This window comes from Dipodomys merriami, unplaced genomic scaffold, assembly GCF_024711535.1.
Source record: "Dipodomys merriami isolate MVZ:Mamm:240054 unplaced genomic scaffold, mDipMer1.0.p SCAF_9, whole genome shotgun sequence".
Lineage (NCBI taxonomy): Eukaryota > Metazoa > Chordata > Mammalia > Rodentia > Heteromyidae > Dipodomys > Dipodomys merriami.
In genome coordinates, this window is record NW_027206512.1 from 12451788 (window position 1) to 12475646 (window position 23859).

General features: G+C 35.9%; 1 protein-coding gene across 1 annotated transcript in view; it reads right to left on the reverse strand.

Moving 5' to 3' along the window:
- Arhgap24 (Rho GTPase activating protein 24) overlaps nt 1-23859 on the reverse strand; it is a 466818-nt gene that overhangs the window by 325151 nt on the left and 117808 nt on the right. The gene's annotated exons all lie outside the window — the stretch shown is intronic.

Consider the following 23859-nt stretch of genomic DNA (forward strand, 5'->3'; position numbering starts at 1 on the left):
CTCAGACTCCTGAGTAGCTAGGATTACTGGTGTGAGCCATCAGTGACCAACTTAGAAGTTCTTACAAGGAAATCATGCAATTAAAATATAACAAAATAGAGAGGTCAGTTCAAGGAGTGATCTTTATTAAATTTTAGGAGTGTGCAGATGCCTATAGAGTTATAAGAAATCTCCCAATTTAAATACATAGTAGTCCATTTTTTATTTATTGAAAACACTCAGTAAATAGAGGAGATAACATTCTAACTTGTCAAAAATCACTTCTACTAGTTCACTTTCTAACTATTCCAATATAATCCAAGAAAGTATAAAACTGCCACATGAAGGATACCCCTTTCCTATGTGTAATTCATAATTGATTGACAGATAACTAAGAAAAGCTTGTACACTAAGAGGAAATGAGAGTTAGGAAGTCTGAAAATGGCAAACTTTGAGAAGAGCAAAGGAAACATAGATGGCCAGTGAGATGAACTGGAAACAAGACAGGGACCAAGACATCCATTTGGGCTGCTAGTAATAGTATAGGCCTAATATGCTCAGCATTTCCATAGCATGGTATCACTAAATACTGAAAGTAGTAGGAAACCATGAGCTCATTATTATTTTTCCCCTGTAAATTTTAAAAGAGAAAAAAGCATTAGCAATTGGAACAAATCCAAAGGAAAAATGTTCTAATGAGCCTTATACAGTTTAGGTAAGTGATATTGTTCCTAGGGTGATTAGTCTCCGAGAACATCTGTTATTTCACTAGGGAAAATAGAATTAAATTGTGACTCCTGATATTCTAAAACAGTTAAAAACATTCAAGTGATACCCTCGTGTCACAAAGAAACACACAGCACAACGTAATTGCAATCGCAAAGTTAAATGGACCTTGGGGACTCAAGAGTGTTATGAGACAGTACTATTAGACATTAATTTGCTATTAATTAATGCAGACTTTCAGCTAAACTACCTATCTATAAACCAAAATCAAATTAAATCCCCATAAGTGTTTGTGTGAATGTGTGTGTGTGTGTGTGTGTGTGTGTGTGTGTGTGTGTTTTACAGGTCTTAAAACATAACATTGATCAAGATGCACTGGACTCACAACTTGACTTATGGAATTGTAATTTCTTTGTACCACTACTTAATAATAAAATCTTAAAAATATGCACACAAGGCAGTACCAAGGTGATTTTCCTTTTATATGTCCTGTAGCAATGTATATTACTCTAGGTGATATTATACAAAATTCAACAAAATGGAGTTCTGAGGTCTTACTACAATAAGAACATGCTTCCTGCCTCAAGCATGTCTCTATTCTTTTACCAACTTCATGTATCACAGGTTTGAAGTTCCCCAGTTATATGGCACATGGCTTGTTAGTTGTCTAAAAATATACATTTTCTCTTTTTTCTAAATATAAGCCAAATCTTTATATGTGTATAAGGCAATAAGAGATCAAAGAGCAGTTGCTAAGAAAACCAAAATATATGAGTCAAGAACTGATCAGGAAAGGAGAAGGGTAAAAAGAAAAACTGCAGAGAAATAAAGACAAAATGAGACCCAATAAAATTATTAAATATGTGCATTTATAGTAAATAAAAGAAAAAAACAGATTAAAATATGGTAGATATGGAAACTGGAAAAGTGAGTATAGACAATATGTTCAAGCATGTGCCCCAGATATAAAGAAAGCATTCATCCATGGGTATAAAAGACTTAGTTATCACAGGACAACTACACACAGACACATTCCAGGTATAGGCTCATCCCCTGACAATGAGGTTTTTATGCTTTATTGAGCCATCTGCTCACATCACCAAGTCCCTTTTAGAGAGTGTATACATAATGTGTAAAAGTGAAACTAAAGATTTTTATAAATTTCTAGTTTAGTCATCTTCATTGAAGAAAACATTCTTCATGATCAGAAGAAACACACCAAAGGGAACATAAATCCAAAATGAAAAAAAAGTCCTATACAAACCTAAAACGTAATGTAAAATAACACGACAGATTTACCACCTTAGTCATATCAACAGGTTATTAATGGGATACACTTGGTTATTAGATCAAAATTGGAAAACACAAACATGTTGAACCAAAATATAGATGTTTAAAACCCCCAAAATCAACTACATGAAACTCTTAATATGTCACAAAGTGTAGAATTAGTATAGAATATGCTTCCCAATAACCATGCAATAGAACTAAAAGCTAATAAAAACATGATACAAAAGTGAAGAAGCTAGACATGAAGAACAAATAAAGCAGGATTCTAGTGTTTCTCTTCTGTAATTCTAGCTGAGATTCAGAGGATCTTGATTCAAAGCTACCTTCAGCAGAAAAGTCCCTGAGAGTCCAAACTCCAAAATGACCAGCAAAATATAGCCTGGAGGTGTGTCTCAACTGGTAGAGTATGAAAGACTGAGCATGAAAGGTAGGCAAGGGGGAGGACCTGAACTGAAGCTCTTATATCCGCAAAAATAAGTTAATTAATTAACTAATTAACTTGCACAGCATGAGTTGAAGACTAAATCAAAATTAAAATATTGAAATAAGTAGGAAAATACTAGCCACAAACTCATGAGAGATACTAAACAAGGTCCAGAAGAATATTTATATTTGAATTATTCATATATGAAAACAAAACTGAGATAAGATTAGAGAACATTTAAGAACAAGGAAAAAGCCCAGGGAAAACAAAATTGAGTAATTCAGAAAAATACACATTGGATTAAATCAGAAAAATAGAAAAAAATTATATTAAATATACTGTTAGAACTGCTATCAAAAATAGAAATAATTGGGGCTGGGATGTTGGCTCACTGGTAGGCAAACAAGTCTCACATGCAGGAGGTCCTGGGTTCAATTCCTCAGCACCACCTACACAGAAAAATCTGGGAGTGGCACTTTGGCTCAAGTGATAGGGCACTAGCCTTGAGCTGAAGAGCTAAGGGACAGCACCCAGGCCCAAAGTTCAGGCCCCATGACCAACAACAATAAAGAAACAGGGAAAAGAAAAGAAATAATAACTAATAGACAACAATAGTTAAAATTTAAAAATTCATCAGGAATTAGTACAACTATGAGAACATACCTTGAACAATAGATTGAAAATCTAGATAATGTATGTCACCATAAAGGATATAAACCACAAAACACTCAATATGCATAGAAAACATAAAATAGTTCTCATGCTGTCACATGGTATCTACAACAGCACTTATAGGTGATCCAAGGAATTCTGCCAAACCTTTAGGGAACACATGTGCCAATGTTCTTTACTGAGGATCAATGATTTTCAAGCTTCAGTATAAATAACAATCAACTAGAGACCTTGTTAAACACATATTCCCAGTCTCAGGGATTCTGTTTCAGTAGGTCCAGGATGAAGTCATACATTCGTTTTTCAAGTAAGTAGCTACTTTGCTAAAAGGAGAAATTTGTCAATGTCAGGAGACATATTTTTATTGTAATGACAGTGGAGTAGAGGCCAGCAATGTCAGTGAGATGCTACAACACACAAAACATTCTTCCCACAACAAAGAATCAGGAAACCCAGGATGTTAATTATTTTGAAAATTCTTATGTCACTGATTTTTCTGGTCTCTTGATTATAATGTGAGTGGGACTGAGCAAGACTCAGCAAGTTTTACCTCTAAGAATTAAATGGGCATCTTCTTGATGTGTTTAAGGGTCACATATAGTCTAGGTTATTTACAACTATCTAAAAATACATAAACCATCATTAGCTTTTGGGCCTCATTAACAAAAATTTTTATACTAAAGAAAAAGAATAATGCTGAGATAAACATAGTTGTGCTGGTAGCTATAGTATGGCCTCATTTGTGATCATTTGGCTAAATAGCTAAAAGTAGGACTGCTGGTTCATAGGAGAGCTCTGAACCTCCATACTGCTTTCCAGAGTGGTTGAACAAGTTTACACTCACACCAACAATGCAATAGGATTCCCTTTTGGCCACATCCCCTCCAGCATCTGTTGCTATTAGAGTTCTTGATTATAGCCATTCTAACTGGGGTGAAATGGAATCTCAGTGTTGTCTTGATTTGCATTTCTTTTATGGCTAGAGAAGTTGAGCATTTCTGCAGTGTTTATTGGCCATTTCCTCGTCAGAGAAGTTTTTCTTTAAGTCTTTAGCTCACTTATTAATTGGGCAATTGTTTCTTTGAGGATTTGTTTTTGGGTGATTTAATTTTTTGAGCTCTAAGTATATTTTAGATATGAGGCCCTTGTCCATTGTATGGCTAGTGAAGATCTTCTCCCAATCCTTGGGCTTTCTGCTGGTCTTGCCTGCTTCCTTTGCCCTGCAGAAGCTCTGAAGTTTCATGCAATCCCATTTGTCCAACCTTTCTTTGATTTCTTGTGTTTCTGGGTCTTTATTAAGAAAATTTCAGCATAGCTAAGATATGGAACCAATCCAGATGAATGGATCAACAAAATTATATACACACGAACACACACACACACATACACACACACACACACACACGCACGCACACACACACAATGGAATTCTATGCCTCTATCAGAAAGAATGACATTGTCCCATTTGTTAGGAAATGGAAAGATTGGAAAATTTATATTAAGTAAAGTAAGCCAGACTCTAAGGAACATAAGCCATATGGTTTCCCTTATCTGCAATACCTACTATATGTCTAGGACAAGCAGAAGAGGTCAAAAGCTATGTACATACGACCATATACCCTGATGTTAAATGAAATTAACCCCAAGATAAGGACACAAGAGATTTTATCTTTCTTGTTGTTCTTTTTAATGTATTTATAATGTACTAGGATTTTTTTTTTTGTTTCTTTGTATGTTTTCCCCCCATGGTATAACCCCTGTTTTCACTGTATTTGATTCCTGTGTCCTGCATTTTGTATATACATTTTTCTAATTTGGGGAGGGGAAGGGAAATAACAAAGTGTTGAATAAGGATACAGGATGACCCATTGCAACAATGAGTTGGGGAGGTAGGGAGGAAAGGGATGGTAGGGGAAAAACAAAGGAGGGGGTAACAAAGCTTGATAGGAAATGGACTTATTACCTTGCTCATGTAACTGTGCAGTATCTTTACAATAAAAATATATTTTAAAAAAGAATAAGAGTAGAAATTTGTCATGGAATAAAATTTCATATTCACAATGAATAAATTATTTCACTGTCTTTACAAATCATCAAAGTAAATGACCATTTCCTGGGGGGTATCAATATTAGACATGAAGGATGATATATTTGCAGTCATTTTTATTTCATACTTCCTACATGAAACAGAAGTAAAATAGAAACTAGCTTGATGATTACCATGTGTGTTTCTTACTTGTCTTGGGTACAAACAAGACCATAACATTGATTTCTACAAGTAAAAACACAGGCAGAAGTGAGGGATGCTAAAAATCAAGAACTCTAACAACAACAGATGCTGGAGGGGATGTGGACAGAAAGGAACCTTACTTCATTGTTGGTGGGAATGTAAACTTGTTCAACCACTTTGGAAAGCAGTATGGAGGTTCCTCAAAAGACTTCACATAGAACTCCCCTATGACCCAGCAATCCCACTTTTGGGCATTTACCCAAATGTTTACAAACAAGACCACACTAAAGCTACCAGCACAACTATGTTTATTGCAGCATTATTTACCATAGCTAAGATATGGAACCAACCCAGATGCCCCTCAGTAGATGAATGGATCAAGAAAATGTGGTATATATACACAATGGAATTCTATGCTCCCATCAGAAAGAATGACATTGCCCAATTTGTTAGGAAATGGAAAAACTTGGAAAAAATTATATTAAGTGAAGTAAGCCAGGCCCAAAGAAACATAGGTCCCATGGTTTCCCTTATTTGTAATATCTAGTATATGTATGAGTCAAGTGGAAAAGGTCAGATAATGTGAGTCAGGAAAATGAACCCTTAGATATGTATTTTAATGTTTTTTTCTTTCATGCATTTGTTTCTAACGCATTTATAAGATTATCTCTTTGTTGCTTTGTATGTCCCTCCCCCACAGTATAACCCCTGCTTTCACTATATTTGATGTCAGTATAACTTGTGGAGGAGATGGGGAAAAACCAGTTGTTTAAAGATACAGGTGGACCTGTTGCAACAATGAGAAGTACAAGTTGTCATGTCCAAAATGAGCTTTACAACGTCGGTGTGGGGGGGGCAGGGGGGGAAAGGGGGGAAGGGGGGGGAAGGAGAAGGATTGGGATTGGAGGGGACAGGGGAGGCTGGGAAGGGATGTGAAGGGTAAACAAAGGAGGAGGCTGCAATGCTTGGTAAGAAATGTACGCATTATCCTGCCCATGTAATTGTAACCCCTCTGTACAGTATGTTCACAAATAAAATTAAATTAAATTAAAAAAAAAGAAGTGAGGGATGCTAAATCAAAGTCTGTCTAATAAAATCACGCCAACTGAATTTGGCTCTTTTTCTATTACCCACTAGCTGGATAGAAAGCATCAAGTGGAGAAGTCTGAGGCCTGAAACAATAGTTGGAGAGTTATGCTTGCTGACCAAATTGGCCAATTACTTGTTGCTGTAAGTTAGGTTTTAAAACACACAACCATGACTATTCATTTATGTATTGTACCTGGCAGCTTTCATATTATGACAACAGTTTAATAGTAGCGATAAAGACCATCTGGTTGGCAAAGTTTAAAATTTCTGGCCATGTATAGAAAAATTGTTTGACTTCCTCTGTTCCCAAAATGATAGAAATAAAACAAGAAGTGTTTAACCATAAATTATTTTTTGAGTAATGGTGCCTTACTCTTTCATAATGAATTGAACTACATTTTACAATAAAAATAATTTATTATCATTTTTACTTGGGGGTGCTGGAGTTTGAACTCAGGGCTGTGTGCTTTCTAAGGGCTTGAGCTTAAGCCCCTCCTCCAGCCCTTTTAGCTGCATTTTAAAATTTTATTTTATTGTAAAGATGCTGTACAGAGGGTTTACAGTTACACGAGTAAGGTAATGAGTACATTTCTTGTTGAACATTATTACCCCCTCCTTTTTTTTTGTTGGTCGTGGGGCTTCAACTCTGGGCTTGGGTGCTGTTCCTCAGCTCTTCATCCCAAGGTGAGTACTCTATCACTTGAACCACAGCACCACTTCCGGTTTTCTAGTAGTTTATTGGAGGTAAGAGTCTCACAGACATTCCTGCCCGGGCTGGCTTTGAACTGGGATCCTCAAATCTCAGCCTCCTGAGTAGCTAGGATTACAGGCCTGAGCCACCGGCGCCCACCCCTCCTTTGTTTTTCTCCTACTATCCCTTCCCTCCCAACCTCACCCACTCCCCCACCAAAAGTTATAAAGTTAATTTCCAACACAGTGTCTTGTGAGTATCATTGCTGCAATGGGTCATCCTGTGTCCTTGTTTCAGCACTTTGTTATTCCCCTTCCTCTCCCAAAATTGGAAAAATGTATATATAAGATGCAAGGTACCCAAATCAAATACAATGAAAACAGGGGATATACCATAGGGGGAAGAACATACACAAGAAACAAAAAAAAAATCACATGGTACTATGGAACCAACCCAGATGCCCCTCAGGAGATGAATGGATCAAGAAAACGCAGTATGTGTGAATATATATATATATATATATATATATATATATATATGTATTTGTATATGAATTCTATGCTTCCATCAGAAAGAATGATGCCGCTCCATTTGTTAGGAAATGGAGACTTGGAAAAAATCATATTAAGTGAAGTAAGCCAGACCCAAAAAAATATAGATCCCATGGTTTCTGTTATTTGCAATAATTAGTAAATGTCTAGGATAGTCTTATCAGATGAGCAGAAAAACTCAAAAGCTATGTAAATATGATTATATAAGATGATGCTAAGTGAAATAAACCCCAAAATATGGACACAAGAGGTTTTTCTTTGTTGTTGGTGTTTTTAATGTACTATGTCATTATTTTTTAATAGGTTCTCTTTTATTGACTTGGCCAGTCTGGAGAGTGATCCTCCTATCTACAATTTCTGCATAGCTGGAATGATACACATATACCACTCTGCCCATATTTTTGTTGGTTGAGATAGAATCTCAGAAATTAACATTTTCATGAAAGAATTACTACCAATCTTCCACAATTCCTTCAAAAGGTTAATGAGGAAGAGGAAGTACATAGTCTTACATGGTCTGCATTCCCTGATACCGGAGGCAGACGAAAACATTGTTAGAAGAGAAAACTATAGACTCATATCCTTGAATAAAGATGTAAAACTCTCCATAAGATCTCAACTGAAATCAGCAGCACATTAAAATAATTTAACCTGAGTTGCAGTGATAGTTTAAAATATGCCAAATAATACATAAGCTAACTTAAAGGATAAAAATCATATGATTATCTCAATATATATATATATATATATATATATATAAAGCATTTGACAAAATCTTTGTGTGATAAAGACTCAAAAAAATGATTTATAGAGTGAACTATAACATTATAAAGGCAGTACATGTGAAGCCCACAGGTAACATCATATTAGACAATTATAAAACTAAAAAGCTTTTTCTTTAAAAATAAAATCAAGACAAAGTTACCTATTGTTCCCATTCCTATTCAAAATAGTACAGAAAGTTCTAAAGAGAAATTAGGCAACAAAAATATATAAGAAATATGCAAATTAGAAAGAAACAAGTGAGAATTATAACTTGCAGATCATATAATCTCTTACATAGGAAACTTTAAAGGTTCTACTAAAGAACTGTAACAACATATCAATTTTGTAAAATTGCAGGATACAAGCTACATTTAAAAAATCAGCAGTGTTTCATAAATACTTAGAAAACTAAAAACAAATCAAGAAGAGAAAATAGCATTTATAATACCATCAAACATTACTAGAAACATATTTTACCAAAAAGAGGAGAGATTTGTATACTGGAAAACTATAAAGACTGACCAAAAGAAAATGAAAAAGTAAATACAATCATGTTTATGAATTGGAAAAATTAATATTGTTTAAAAAACTCCTTAATTCCCAAATCAATCCACATACTCAAGACCATCTCTACTAAAGATTTCATTGGCACAAAATTTTTATGACATATTTGCACAGAAATTTTAAAAAATTATCTCAAGACAGATTAGACATTTTAAAATCAAAGATCCAAAGTTTGTCTTTAAGAGAACCACTATTGAAAGAAAGCATAGGAGACAGACCATATGGCATTGGTATGCATAAAGATTTTAAAGATCTAACCCCAAAAGAATACAGAAACAAAACTAGATAATTGGAATTATTTAACTGCAAAAGATACATGAAAAATTACTTTCCTTTTTATTTCACAATTCATTGATTTTGTAAATAAATAAATGATTTTTTTTCCTCATAATCAGAGAATTAGGAAAAGAAGAGAATGGGAGAGAATGCGGTCAACAATTCAATGTATAGCCTACAAAATTCAGAAAAGTGAAGGAATGGTTTGGGAATGGTGGGTGAGAATGTTGAATGAGGTGGCATTGAGCAAGACACATTGTACTTATGAAGTGCCTTGCTAAATGGTAACTCCTTTCAGATGGTAACTCCTTTCAAATGGTAACTACTTCAGATTTTTTTTTAAAAAGAAAAGAAAAAAGACACCACTTCAAATGGGAGCCAAAATATAAGCAGACATTTTCAAAACTTAGAATAATATACATACACAGAAAAGTATAAATAATATATTCTTCAATATCTATTTTTCTGGGCCATGTAATTGATGCAAAATCATGACTAATGAGAAATTGTGTAAAATATTATAAATAAACAAGTCACAAAACTACTATAAAATCTACGATTCATATTTTCTTTCAATGGACAGACATTACAAAAACAATTTAGTAAATTTAAATTAGACAAGTTCTTTACATTAAACTTGACATGACTGCCTATCAGCCATTTGAAATACATTATTAACTACTTGGAAATTTCAGGGAGCTATTGCTAAGATAATTTCCAATACTTGATTTTAAATAAGCTTCTCAGCTGCTGGATTTATATAGTTACTTGTCTGGTTTTCAGGCTGAAAAAATGAGATGAAGAAATCAACAAGACAGAAAAGGCACAAAGGTTTCTCTTGCTATACAGTTACCAGGTCATGGTTATTAAAATCTACTTCAGACTGGCTTTGAGGCACAGAATTAAAATATACATCCTTCCAATATCAGAGGAGAACAAATATAAAAACAAGCTAGACTCTGTTTAAAATGATCAAAAGATCCTGTCTTCAACCAGACACGACAATAAGTAGTTTTTCCATACTAAATTATATAAACAATATCCGCAGTCACCACATACCTTGGTAAAGTTCAATCCCTAGCCTTCAGTGTTTACCAACATTCAATATACTTATTGACACATAAAATAGGATTCTTAAGCTAAGACTTTCACTAATTCCTTATGAAAAGGATTAATAATTAATACTAGAGACTGTGTAATCACTGGCTTGCTGTTTAAGAGTTTATATTTGTTAAATATAAGTTCACATTTACAGTTTTGTTAATTCTGTATCATTGGTGTAGATATTATCAATTAATATTTTTTTGTACAAATTAACATCCAATAGCACTGGAGGATAGCTTAGTGTTATTTTCTTTTTCTTTTTTTCTTTTCCTGTCATTCATGGGGCTTGAACTCTGGGCTTGGGGGCTGTCCCTGCTCTCTTCAGCTCAAGGCGAGTGCTCTACCACTTGAGCCACAGCACCACTTCCGGTTTTCTAGTGGTTTTTATTGGAGATAAGAGTCTCAAGGACTTTCCTTCCCTGGGCTGGCTTTGAAACGCGATCCTCAGATCTCAGCCTCCTGAGTAGCTAGGATTACAGGCACCACTGGAACCCAGCTCTTAGTGTTATTTTCTTAACATACAAATCCATAGGGTCAATCCATAGCATTGAAAAAAATATAGTAATTTTAAAGATATATAACAACCAAGATACATGTCTCAAGTCAGGTGAGGCTTGTGGGAAAAATTCTGGGACATATGATATTGCAGACCAAGCAACCATTATAAAATAGTACTCGGCCGAACATTTCTACTCAGGTAAGCTGAGGATTTAATTTACTTTTATCCTAGATGAATATCATAGTTACTTTTATTTATATCAATCATCACTCATAACATCTTGTCAGGCAGTGCATGGCAGAGAAGAGGCACTCACTTCATGGTGGTAGGATGCAGAGAGACAGGGGAGGAGGCTAGGTCCCCAATCCTCCTCACTATTACAACTCACAATTACTTTACTTCCTTCCCTAGGGCCCCACTTACTAAGGGGTTCTGTCACCTCCCACAGCACTCCAGACTGGTGAATGAACGTTTAGCATACAGGCTTTGGGGAGGGGGCATTTAAGAAGAAAACCATGCCTACCACCTAAAATCCTAGATACTCAGGCCTAAAATCCTAGATATTCAGGAGGCTGAGATCTGAGGGTCATGGTTCAAAGCACATCCAGGCAGAAAAGTCTTTGAGACTCGTATCTCCAATTAATTACCAACATATTCCAAAAGTGGAGCTGTGTCTCAAGTGTAAAAATGTTAGCCTTGAGCAAAGAAGTTCAGGGACAGTACCTAGACCCTGAATTCAAGCCCCAAGACAAGCACATACACACAAACAGAATGGTATCATAACAATTATATATTTTCTCCTCCTGGAGTAAATACTGCTTTTCAGATCAAAATTCTATTTTCTTCTTTCCCCATGAGTCTTTTTTTATTTTTTTTAATTGTGAAAATACTGTACAGAGGGGTTACAATTACATGGGCAAGATAATGAGTACATTTCTTATCAAGCATTGCAGCCTCCTCCTTTGTTTCCCCTTCCCATCCTTTCCCATCCTCCTCCCCCACCCAATCCTCCTCCCTGCTCCCCCCAATCCTCCTCCTCCCTCCTCCACCAAAGCTGTAAAGTTCTTTTTCGACATAACGACTTGTACACCTCATTGTGGCAATGGGTCCCCCTGTATCCCTATTTAAACAATTTGTTTTTTCCCTTCCCCTCCACAAATTATAACAACATCAAATACAGTGAAAGCAGGGGTTATACCGTGGAGGAGGGACATACAATGCAACAAAGAAATAATCTTATAAATGTGATAGAAACAATTGCATGAAAGAAAAAAAGACATTTGAATACATATCTTAGGGTTCATTTCCCTAACATCAATTTATCTGACCTTTTCTGGTTGACTCAGACATATACTAGATATTGCAAATAAGGGAAACCATGGGACCTATGTTTCTTTGGGCCTGGCTTACTTCACTTAATATAATTTTTTCCAAGTCTTTCCATTTCCTAACAAATGGGGCAATGTCATTCTTTCTGATGGAGGCATAGATTTCCATTGTGTATATATCACATTTTCTTGATCCATTCATCTACTGAGGGGCATCCGGGTTGGTTCCATATCTTAGCTATGGTAAATAAGGCTGCAGTAAACATAGTCGTGCTGGTAGCTTTAGTGTGGTTTTGTTTGTGAACATTTGGGTAAATGCCCAAAAGTGGGATTGCTGGGTCATAGGGGAGCTCTATGTGGAGTCTTTTGAGGAACCTCCATACTGCTTTCCAAAGTGGTTGAACAAGTTTACACTACCACCAACAATGAAGTAAGGTTCCCTTCTGTCTACATCCCCTCCATCATCTGGTGTTATTAGAGTTCTTGATTTTCGCTATTCTAACTGGGGTGAGGTGGTATCTCAATGTTGTTTTGATTTGCATTTCTTTTATGTCTAGGGAGGTTGAGCATTTCTTCATGTGTCTATTGACCAACCTGCTTTCCTCTTCAGAGAAGTTTTTCTTTAAGTTTTTAGCTCACTTATTTATTGGGAAGTTGTTTCTTTGAAGATTTGTTGTTGGGGGATCTCCATGAGTTTTATGATCACATTATTTGTGATCATATTCTCTGGAACCACATAAATTTATTGAGAATTTTTATGAGAAATCAATTCTTTTTAATAGTGGCTTACATTAATTCTTGTTTTTAATCCCTTTTCTCAAAGGGATTTTATTATCCCTTTAGATACTTAACACCGTGTTTTTAATTTTTAAAAAACAACTGAATTTTTCATGAACAAGTGAAAATGTTAAAAATCTATGTTTATCCTGTAATAATTCAAACTGATCATTACTTATAAGAACTAACAGCTTCCATAATCCTAGCTACTCAGGAGGCTGAGATCTGAGGATTTCCTGCCAGCCCAGGCAGGAAAACCCATTAGACTCTGAGACTCTTATCTCCAATAAACCACCAGAAAACCGGAAGTGGCACTGTGGCTCAAGTGGTAGAACACTAGCCTTGAACTGAAGAGCTCAGGGACAGCACCCAGGCACAGAACCAGCATCTTTAATGCTGGGTTCATTAGTTAACTAGATGCAGTCTAATCAGTGATAGAAAACATGGCTAATCGTGTTTTCCTCATGGCTTCCTTTAGGAGATTAAAATTCTATTTAAAAAAATTAAAAGCCAGGCACAGGTAGCTTTCTATTGTAATCCTAGCTAATCAGAAGCCTGAAATCTGAGGATCATGGTTTAAAGCCAAGGCAGGCAGAAAAGTCTATGAGACTCTTATCTCAAATTAACCCACCAAAATCAGGAATGAAGTTGTAGCTTAAGTAGTAGAATGCCAGCCTTAAGTGAAAAAGCTAAGCAAGAACAAGAGACACAGACACATACACACAGACACACACACAGACACACAGACATGCAGACACACACACACACACACACACACACACACACACACACACACACACACACACACACACACACACTTGAAACCTTTCAACATTAACCAACATAAACTTAAGAAGACTTGACATTGGAAAATCTCTTATTTTCAAAAAGGGCAGCCATGTTAACCACTATACTCCACATAGCTCTGTTCATGTTGCTTCTGTATGATGACACACACACAATAAAATTTCTCCTGATTTAGACATGTTCTCTACAGTAGGAAAACAAATTTTTTATGGAAAAAATCATCAAACTAAACTGTAGCTTAGGGGTAAAAGTTGAAACATGTATATGGAAATATCTATCATGTAGGGCTAGTATATCTGTAAAAATATGAGAATATATATATTCACAGAGACAATAAATATATGCATATACTTTAAGATGTGTTAGCAGTTAATGCTCACACAAAAGCAGGAGGAAATCTAACAGGGTACTTAGCTGGATCTGGCAGTATTTTTCTTTGCAAAATGCTTTCTGAAAAAGTATGATAGAATACACATTGGTATTTCTTCAAACGATTTTTCTCAAGTTTTTAAACATTTCATAGTTAAAAAAATAATATTAAGCAGAAAGACATTTTTAAATGTGCACCTCAGTATACAACCTAGAATAGTTATTCATATTACAGATAAATAAGTTAACATTTAAATTGTGAATTATGCACTTTGCTATTCAGATCATCTTGTAATGTGTTGGTCTGATGTGTGTGTGTGTGTGTGTGTGTGTGTGTGTGTGTGTGTGTGTGTGTGTGTGTACTTATAAGGTAATGAAAGAGAACCCAATTTATCCATAGACTTGCCTGACTGGACACCAAAGGAGAAATGTAGCCTTAATTATTTGCACCAGTTATTTTGTAAGGGATTCTTTGCCAGTGCATACCATTAATTTCAAAATACCTACTGGCACCGTTACTAAACCTGGAGGGCAGTACAGGTCAAACAGAGGACTATATTAAAAACCTGAATGAAGAAAGAAATGTGTCCACCACATACATCCCAGCAAATGTTGGAAAATAAACAAGTTGTACTCATATTTTTTCTGCTTATCCCATCAAGTCTCAACAAATGGTGCATATTTTCATTGGATATTTGCCACTGACTCAAAAAACTGCTGTGTTTGCAAGGGCACTCTGTTTTCAGAGAGGATTGTGTGTCCAAGTTGTTTTGGAAAGATGCAAGATGGTGTGAAGAATTCAGTTCACAGATGAAGGCTGAGGTTTGGGCAATGGGCAGGGCTAAGGAATAGTTCAGGGGATGAGCTACTAATATTTGTATCACTGACTAATAAATCCAGACTTTTCTGTGATCTGAAATCTTTCAAAATAGTGACACTTTTGAGGCAATCATTTTCCTACAGGTGGAAATATGATTTTTTTTATCATTCAGTGATTATCATTTACCCGACACTATGCAAGTATGACTCATTCCCCATGTATGTTAGTTTATATGTGCAACTTTTTGTTGTTGGTGGTGGTTGTGCTCCTTGAGCTTGCTAAACTTACTTACTAGGCAGGATTCCTATCAGTTGAATCACAACTCCAATCTGACTTTTTGCTGATTAATTTAGAGATGTCGTCTTTGGACTTTTCTCCCCACATTGGCTCAAAGTAAGATCCTCTGGATCTCAGCCTTCTGAGTCACTAGGATTACAGATGTGAGCTAACAGTGCTCAGCCAACTTGCCAACTTTTTATTTCAGAGCCTTTCTTCTCTTTTTTCTGTTTTATAATATATTTGATTTTGTTGTAAAGTTGCTGTTCAGAGGGGTTACAGTTACATAAGTAAGGTAATTAGTACATTTCTTGTTGAACATTGTTACCTACTCCTTCATTTTTCTCCCACTATACCTTTCTTTTAACCAAGTCTTTACATTGAACTGATTACATACTCACTGTAAGGCAAAGGTTTTATAACACAAATAATTCACTTATACCCTGGATGATATGATTTGTCAAACTTTACATATTTTTTCCCAGCTTACCAAACAGCAACACCAATAATTGCAAGTATGCTTGTTTTATATTAGATAACAATTATCTGGGACATGTTAGGCACTATCAATATAGTGTCTCTACATTAAAGTTAAAGCCAGAGAGATATACATTATAATTTACAGCATTTATTTATAAATAATAAGCACACTAAGCTAGGCTGTGTATATGACATCGTTGTGGGGTACAAAGGAATGAGTGGTATCACCTAAATGTGACCAGTAGTGCTAATTACAATATTCAATCTGTTATCTCTACTGACAAAATTAAGATGCAGCAAATAATTAGCCTTTTTAACAATTCCATATAAAACATGTTGTATTCATGTCCCAACCTGTTACAAATCACAACAGCCTCCTTCCCTCCCTACTCTATTATCATCTTTCACTCTCCTTCCTTCTTTGCTTTCTTCTCCAATCCAATGAATATTTTTGAGCATCCATCACAATATTATACTTTCTGGTCATTCATCTTCAATACCACAGAACAATCTATTTTAAAGACAAACAGTCTTAAATAGAAGAAAGCTTTAGAGACTTTAAAAATGCTCACTTCAGCTTTCCCTCCTCCCTGTATTCTGAGCCCCACCAACACTGGAGGGAAAAAAGACTGAACCCCCAAGGAACCACAGTGTACCTGTGGCAATAACACTGGGGCTAAGTGAGAATCAAAATCAATCTCTGACCATCTTCAGGACCTGGATGTAGAGTTGAGGGACTCATTGTTGTGACACAAAGAGACAGCTAGGAATTCCAGAGAGCACAATGAACTTAAGTCATGGTACCTGAAGCTCTTAACTGTTACCATCAGGAGGTAACTGAAGAGCTCCACAAGAGTGAGCATGAGCAGAATCTGCAAGAATCTAGGTCTATAAAAGCCAATGGAAATACTATAAAGGTAAAAGGCAGTGGAGAAGCTGAAGGAGGAAGCCAAGATTATGTGGACTACAAATGCTGGTGGCTCTTAGTGTACAAGCAGGTTGCCAAGCGATAAAGGATAGAAGATCTCTAAATGCTGGGGCTAGGAAGGTGGTTCAGTGGTAGAGCGCTTGCCTTGCATGCCTGAGGCCCTGGGTTCGATTCCTCAGCACCGCATAAGCAAAAAGAAAAAAGCCAGAAGTGGCACTGTGGCTCAAGTGGTAGAGCGCTAGCCTTGAGCTGAAGAGCTGAGGGACAGCGCCCAGGCCCAGAGTTCAGGCCCCACGACCGGACCAAAAAAAAAAAAAAAAGAAGATAATCCTAAACCCCAAACTCAGGAGTTGCAACTATAGCCACTAGACTTTGGCACGTGAAGCATAGAGCAATAAGCTTTTGCATTCAGCACCTATTGTAATTGTAATCGGCTTTACATTTGAAAGATTGGAGCCATAAGTCTCTAGTTCTCAAAGCTTAGAGCTATAGGCCTCTGGATTTGAAGCCCACATTATTGAAGCCCTCTGGAAGTCAGGGCCGTTGACCATAAGGGAATTGCCTCTTACTAATTCATAGTCACAATTTCTATCTGAACAGAGCAAAAGACCCTCCAGCCAGTTGTTTGTGAAGGTGTGAACATCAAGAAACCCATTGTGATATGGACTAGAAAGATAAAAGTGAACTGAATGTATTAAGGAAGGGATTCAGAAACAATTGTTGACATTTTGTAATCAGATTGACTGTAAACTACTGTCTCCTTTTTTTATTCTTGCCAAATTTTTTGTTTTCTGGAGAATCTTTACAGCTAAAACAGAAGAGACTTAAAGCATCTTTCAGGTGGAATGTGTCACTCTCTATAGGGAATGCTGTAATCTATATTTCATGAGTTCTATTTAGGCAGACAAAATCATTTGACCATTGTGCCCCAAGGGATACTCTATTATTCTCACTGGATTTATAATGTCTACTCCATCTCCAAAGGGAGAACACACTACCATAGAAGCAAGTGAAGGCAAGCTCTCTCGTTAATTGTAAGTTTCCATCATAGGCTCAAATTTCCCCAGCATAATACACATTACTATATGCATATGGGTCAGTCTCACTTGACTAGAGTGAGGAAAGTAACTGTTTTGTTTAATGGTTTTGCCCAGGGCTGACAAGGATGCCATTCAATGAGTTCCCAGCTTGCATTTAGCGTTAGTTGAATGAATAAATACTAAATAACCAATAAATAGCTAATAAAAATAACTAGTAAAATAATAAAGTAACTAAGAGAAGTCTAATGAATAGCTAAGTAACTAGTAAAGCAGTAAACATAAGGGCTCAGAAGAATATGAGTTGTTCAATTTATAAAACGAATTGATGATTGTAGACCCCAATCTTTATCTTAAAATTTTTTATCTGATCCTCCTATAGTAATCTTGAATGCCTCCATGCAGTCTGGGAAACCAAAGATGTCACACTGAAATTTGAGTAGAGGATAATACTACCCACCATGCCAAATGTTATGATTTTCCACCAGAGGAGCAGGGAGATACAGACAGCTCCTAAGGAGCTTCCAAGAATTAGAAAAGGTCAGTTACTGCGAATAAAGGCTGAGTCTTAAAGAATCCATTGCAATCCCTATAAAGACTTTGATCGCTGCACAGACCCACAACCCTGCCCTCCCTTCTGACCTTTACAGGGTGAAACAGAACAAAAATAGCATTTGGTTGTTAATGGATTTCAGTGTGTATTCTTTGTATAGAAAGGCACAGGAAAACCTGTGGGAGCAGGACTAAAATTTAAATTCCTATATGTAATTTCAATAAGCAGAATAAATGTCAACTCTGCATATGCCTCTGGCTGGGCACGAATGGCTCCCAGTGGCTGAGATCTGGAGGACTGGAGTTTGAAACCAGCCACGCAGAAAAGTCTATGGGACTCTTATCTCTAATTAACCAGAAAACAGCTAGCCTGAAAGCAGGTCTCAAGTGGTAGAGGACTAGCCATTAGAAAAAACTGAGCAAGAGAACAAGGAGCCCCAAGTTCAAGCCTAGGGACCAAAAACAAAAACCCAAACCATGCATATACATAAATGCTGTTGTATAATTTTCCTTTCTATCATACACATATATGTTATTTTTATGTCAACATTTTAATGTGCATACTGTACACTACATGTTTTTAAAATTTGCAATGACATCTAATCATTTTCCAGTTCATTGAACATTCTTAAAAGATGAGGTTGAATGACAGCATAGCCTTTGCATGAATGCATGGTAACTTTTTGCTGTTTCTCATGTCTGTACATGTTTTTGTTTTGTTTTCTGTCGGTCATGGGACTTGAACTCTGGGCCTGGGTGCTGTCCCTGAGTTTTTCAGCTCAAGGCTAGTGCTCCACCACTTGAGCCACAGTGCCACTTCTGGTTTTCTTGTGGTTAATTGGAGAGAAGAGTCCTATGGACTTTCCTGCCTGGCTGTGAACCTCGATCCTCAGATCTTAGCCTCCTGAGTAGCTAGGATTACAGGCGTGAGCCACCTGTACCCGGCTTGTACATATTTTATTGTTCATAATTCCTTATATATAATGAAACTTGCAAATGCTATGTGAAGAAATATTTACAAACCTGTCATTATTTGCTTAGAATAACCCTCCCCTGTTGAGAGGATAGAGGTATCTACAGTAGACATTCCATCTAGAAGAATTCAATTAGATTAAACTCTCTTTAGCTATATATGTCCCTGAATATGCTAATATAGTATGATTAAATATGTTTCCAAACTAGGTAGGTAGAAAACATCTTACTTTCTAAAATTTTATTTTTAATCAAAGGAATATGTGTTCACTATATAAAACATGGAAAAATGTGGACATGAAAAAGAATAAAATTGAAGCCAACCATATTCCACTATACATAAACAAGCACGGTTAAACCCTTGGTTGTTGTGTGTATGTATTAGTACCCAAAACACTATATCAAAATACAATTAAAATTTTAATGTCAGGGTATATATACAACTTTGAACTAAATATACCACAGATATTTCTCTATCTTATGTATTCACAAAAGCATTTTAATGGCTGCTTAGTGTTCCATTGTACAATATCTCTTTCCAAATCCCTTATTGCTGGATATGAAGGTTAGTTTCAATCACATATAGTTTATTCAATGCCAATAAAAGGATTTTTTTCATATACTCACTCACGACAGATAACTCTTCAGTGATTTTTAGTGACCTGTCTCATCTAGATCTTTTTTTTTTTTTTTTAAAGAAACAGTTTACTTCTAATACTGGAGAGCAGGAGATGCCTGTGGCAGGCAGGATAAACAAGAGACCAAGAACATGCTTCGTGCTTCGCCATGCAAAGTGACATCACTGTGGTCACTTTCATTCAAAGCATCTCATTCAGGCCTAATGAGTCATGTAAGTCTGTTACTGGAAAACAGGAAATAGCAAGTTCCAGCCCAGTTTTGACATCATCAGCTTTTGTAGTCTAGAACAACCTCTTGTTCTACAGATTGCCTTCTTTCCAGTAGACATGTTTACTGACTACCCTAACCAATATGTGCAATGGTACATGTCAGACTACACTTTAGAGGAAAAGATGAGTGATTGCATTTCGCTCAGCATATTACCCACAAGATTACCCACAAGCTATACTGCTGATCCAATGAAAACTTAGACTGCAACAATAAAACCTTATATAGATACTTCACTGATTCAGAGAGCCTTGTCTATCTAGTTACTTTACTGATTAGCTGACATTTAACAATAAACAAATAAAAAAGTGGTCCTTCTGTGATGTTCTAATGCTAAAAATGTAGGACCACCAGTAATTTGATCTGAAAACAAGGATTACAACTCCTCTCCCTTCCTCATTTGTAATCCTGTGTTGAAACTATCCTTAGATACTATTGACTTTTATTCTTTTTTTTTTTCTGTCTATCACCACCACCAACACCCAACCTATAACCACTTTTCCTTTTAATTTCCATTGCACCACTTTGGTTTTACTCATTTCCCACATTTATAGGACTCTGAAATCTTCCCAGATCTTGTTTTTTATATAAGTTTTTTATTGTGAAAACACTGAGCAAGGTAATGAGTACATTTCTTATCAAGCATTGTTGCCTCCTCCTTGTTTTTCCCTTACCATCCCTTCCCTCCCATTTCCACAACTTCTCTCCCCACCCACCCCGACTAAATTGTAAAGTTCATTGTTCAACAGTGTCTTGTACATCTCATTGTTACAATGGATCAACCTGTATCCCTATTTAAACAATTTTTTCCCTTCCCCTCTACAAATTATACCAACATCAAATACAGCGAAAACAGGGGTTATTCCATGAGGGAGGAACATACACAGCAACAAAAAAAAATCACATGGTACCTTATAAATATGTTAGAAACAATAGCAAGAAAGAAAAAAAACACTCGTGTCCCTATCTGGGGGTTCATTTTGCTTAACATCATCTTATTTTCTCTTATCCTCTGTAATAAGCCCTTCTTCAGACAAGGTGAACTGTTAAGTATGCAAACCCTTGATTTTGTCATGAGAACTTCTCATTGATACTATAATTAGCAACTTTTTTATATGGGTTCTTTGTATGTAGCCCTCTATACTTATTCCACATTGTTTTATTCCTCTTCCTGCTTCTTCTATCCCAGCCTAATTTAGAAAATGTGGCATATATATATATATATATATATATATATATATATATATATATATATATATATGAATTCTATGCCTCCATCAGAAAGAATGACATTGCCCCCATTTGTTAGGAAATGGAAAGACTTGGAAAATATTATATTAAGTGAAATAAGCCAGGCCCAAAGAAACATAGGTCCCATGGTTTCCCTTATTTGCAATAACTAGTACATATGTAGGACAAGCCGAAAAGGCCAAAAGCTATGTACATATGACCATATAAGATGATGTTAAGCAAAATAAACTCCAAGATAGGGACACAAGTGGTTTTTTTTTCTTTCTTGCTATTGTTTCTAACATATTTATAATGTACCATGTGATTTTTTTGTTTCTTTGTATGTTCCTCCCTCATGGTATAACCCTTGTTTTCACTTTATTTGAAGTCGGTGCCCTGCATCTTGTATATACACTTCTCTAATTTGGGGCGGGGAAGGGAAAAAACAAAATGCTTAAATGAGGATACAGGTTGACCCATTGTAACAATGAGATGTACAAGACACTATGTTGAAAAATGAACTTTACAATTTAGGTGTGGGGGAGGCAGGTAGTGTGGAGGTGGGAGGGAAGGGATGGTAGGGGGAAAACAAAGGAGGAGGCAACAATGCTCGATAGGAAATGTATTCATTACCTTGCTCATATAACTGTAACCCCTCTATACAACATTTTTACAATAAAAAACATACAATCAGTCAATCAATCAATCAATCAATCTTCCTATAAAGTCTTCTCATGAACTGTTTTCTATTCAACAACAGTCAACTACCAAGAGTACAACAACCCCTTGCCACCCCTTCTTCTCCAAGTTATAGCCATCAATGTTATATTCATTAAGATCTGAACTCATACACATTTCATTAGTACTCACATCCTTCTCATTTCAGTTTAGGTCAGATTATATATTCTCTCAGATCTGGGAAATCCTCTTTTATAGCTTTGTCACAATTTTACATGAATTTACTGATTTTAGTCTCTGAAATCAAATTATGAACCCTGATAGTATATGAATATTAATGAATCCTTAGCATAATATCACAATTATATCACAGCACTGGTACCATGCCAGAGACATATGGAGAAATTCAAGTCTAAACATTAAGTGAAACGAAGAATAAATAAATTTTCTCCTGTCTTTATTTATCCCAAACTTTCTAACATTTAGCACCTAGTCTGCACTAAAAATGACCCTTTGGGTTTAAATTTGATCATGAATGAAGAGCATTCAGATGTTCTTCAAAAGCTTATTAGTTTATTTTTTCTATCCAGAAGCATACACACCATCTGTATTACACACATATTCAGGGACAATTGCTGGTGGCTCACATCTATAATCCTAATTACTCAGAAAGCCGAGATCTGAGGATACCAGCCTAAGCAATAAAGTCCATGACACTTTTATCTCGAAATAAAGACTGAAAAGAAAAAAGCTAGAAGTGGGCTGTGGTTCAAGTAATAGAGTACTAGCCTTGAGCAAAATAGCTAAAGGACAATGCTCAGGTCCTGAATTCAAGCCCCAGGACCAATATATATACCAAACACCAAAAACATATACATATATATATATATGTATATACACATATATATGTATGTATACACATATATGTATATACGTATATGTGAATATATAGATAAAGGTAGATAATAGATAATAGATCTCCCTCTCTATATATAAAGATATCCATATCTATTTTTATAATATATATAATCTGAATATATAGATATCTCTATATAATATGTATTATCTCTTATATCACTTGTATTATCTTTATAAGAAGCTTTGAAAAGCACAGTGAGAAATGTTGTGCCCTCTTCTCTTAGTAAAGGATCAGGTTGACATGAGGGAAGGCATAGAGCATGATAAACAATGAGTCCCAGCAAAGCCACCAGTTAGCAGCAGATGGGAGCCTGAAGGACAGTAGTTGCCTCACTGAATAATTTTCAAGATGGCCAACCACCTACCTCCACATACTCTTCATACTCAGCACTTCAAACAAATAACTTTTGTTAGAAGTAATTATGTGGCTTTTTGATCTTCCAAAAAGCTCTTTTTAAAATAAACTGTTCCCAGTTTCATTAGAGAACAGAAAGTATTCATTTGCTTAAAAGGATTAAGCAGCTTATAAATGGGCAGGTACATTTATGAGAACAGTGTCTTCACTCACAAATGTTACTAAAAAGAGGAGCTTTTATTAACTGAGAATACAATTTTACCCAAACATATTTGATAATAACATAGAACAGGTTGGTGTAGTCATATGATTAACTGAAGGTATTTTTCTCAATGTCATCACTAAATGCACATTTCCATATTCTTTAAAATTTAGTAGTTTGATTCCTAAGATAAAAGTCCCTTTCACGAAGGACAGAAGTATTTAGAACAAAAGGCCAAGAAAAAAAAACCATACAGAGGGTGCTATGACAGGAAGAGAGGCCATGTTTGATTCTTCAACTCCACTGAATGTAATCCACGGAGAATTAAGAAGACAGGACATTGCATAATTCTGGGTCCCTAGTC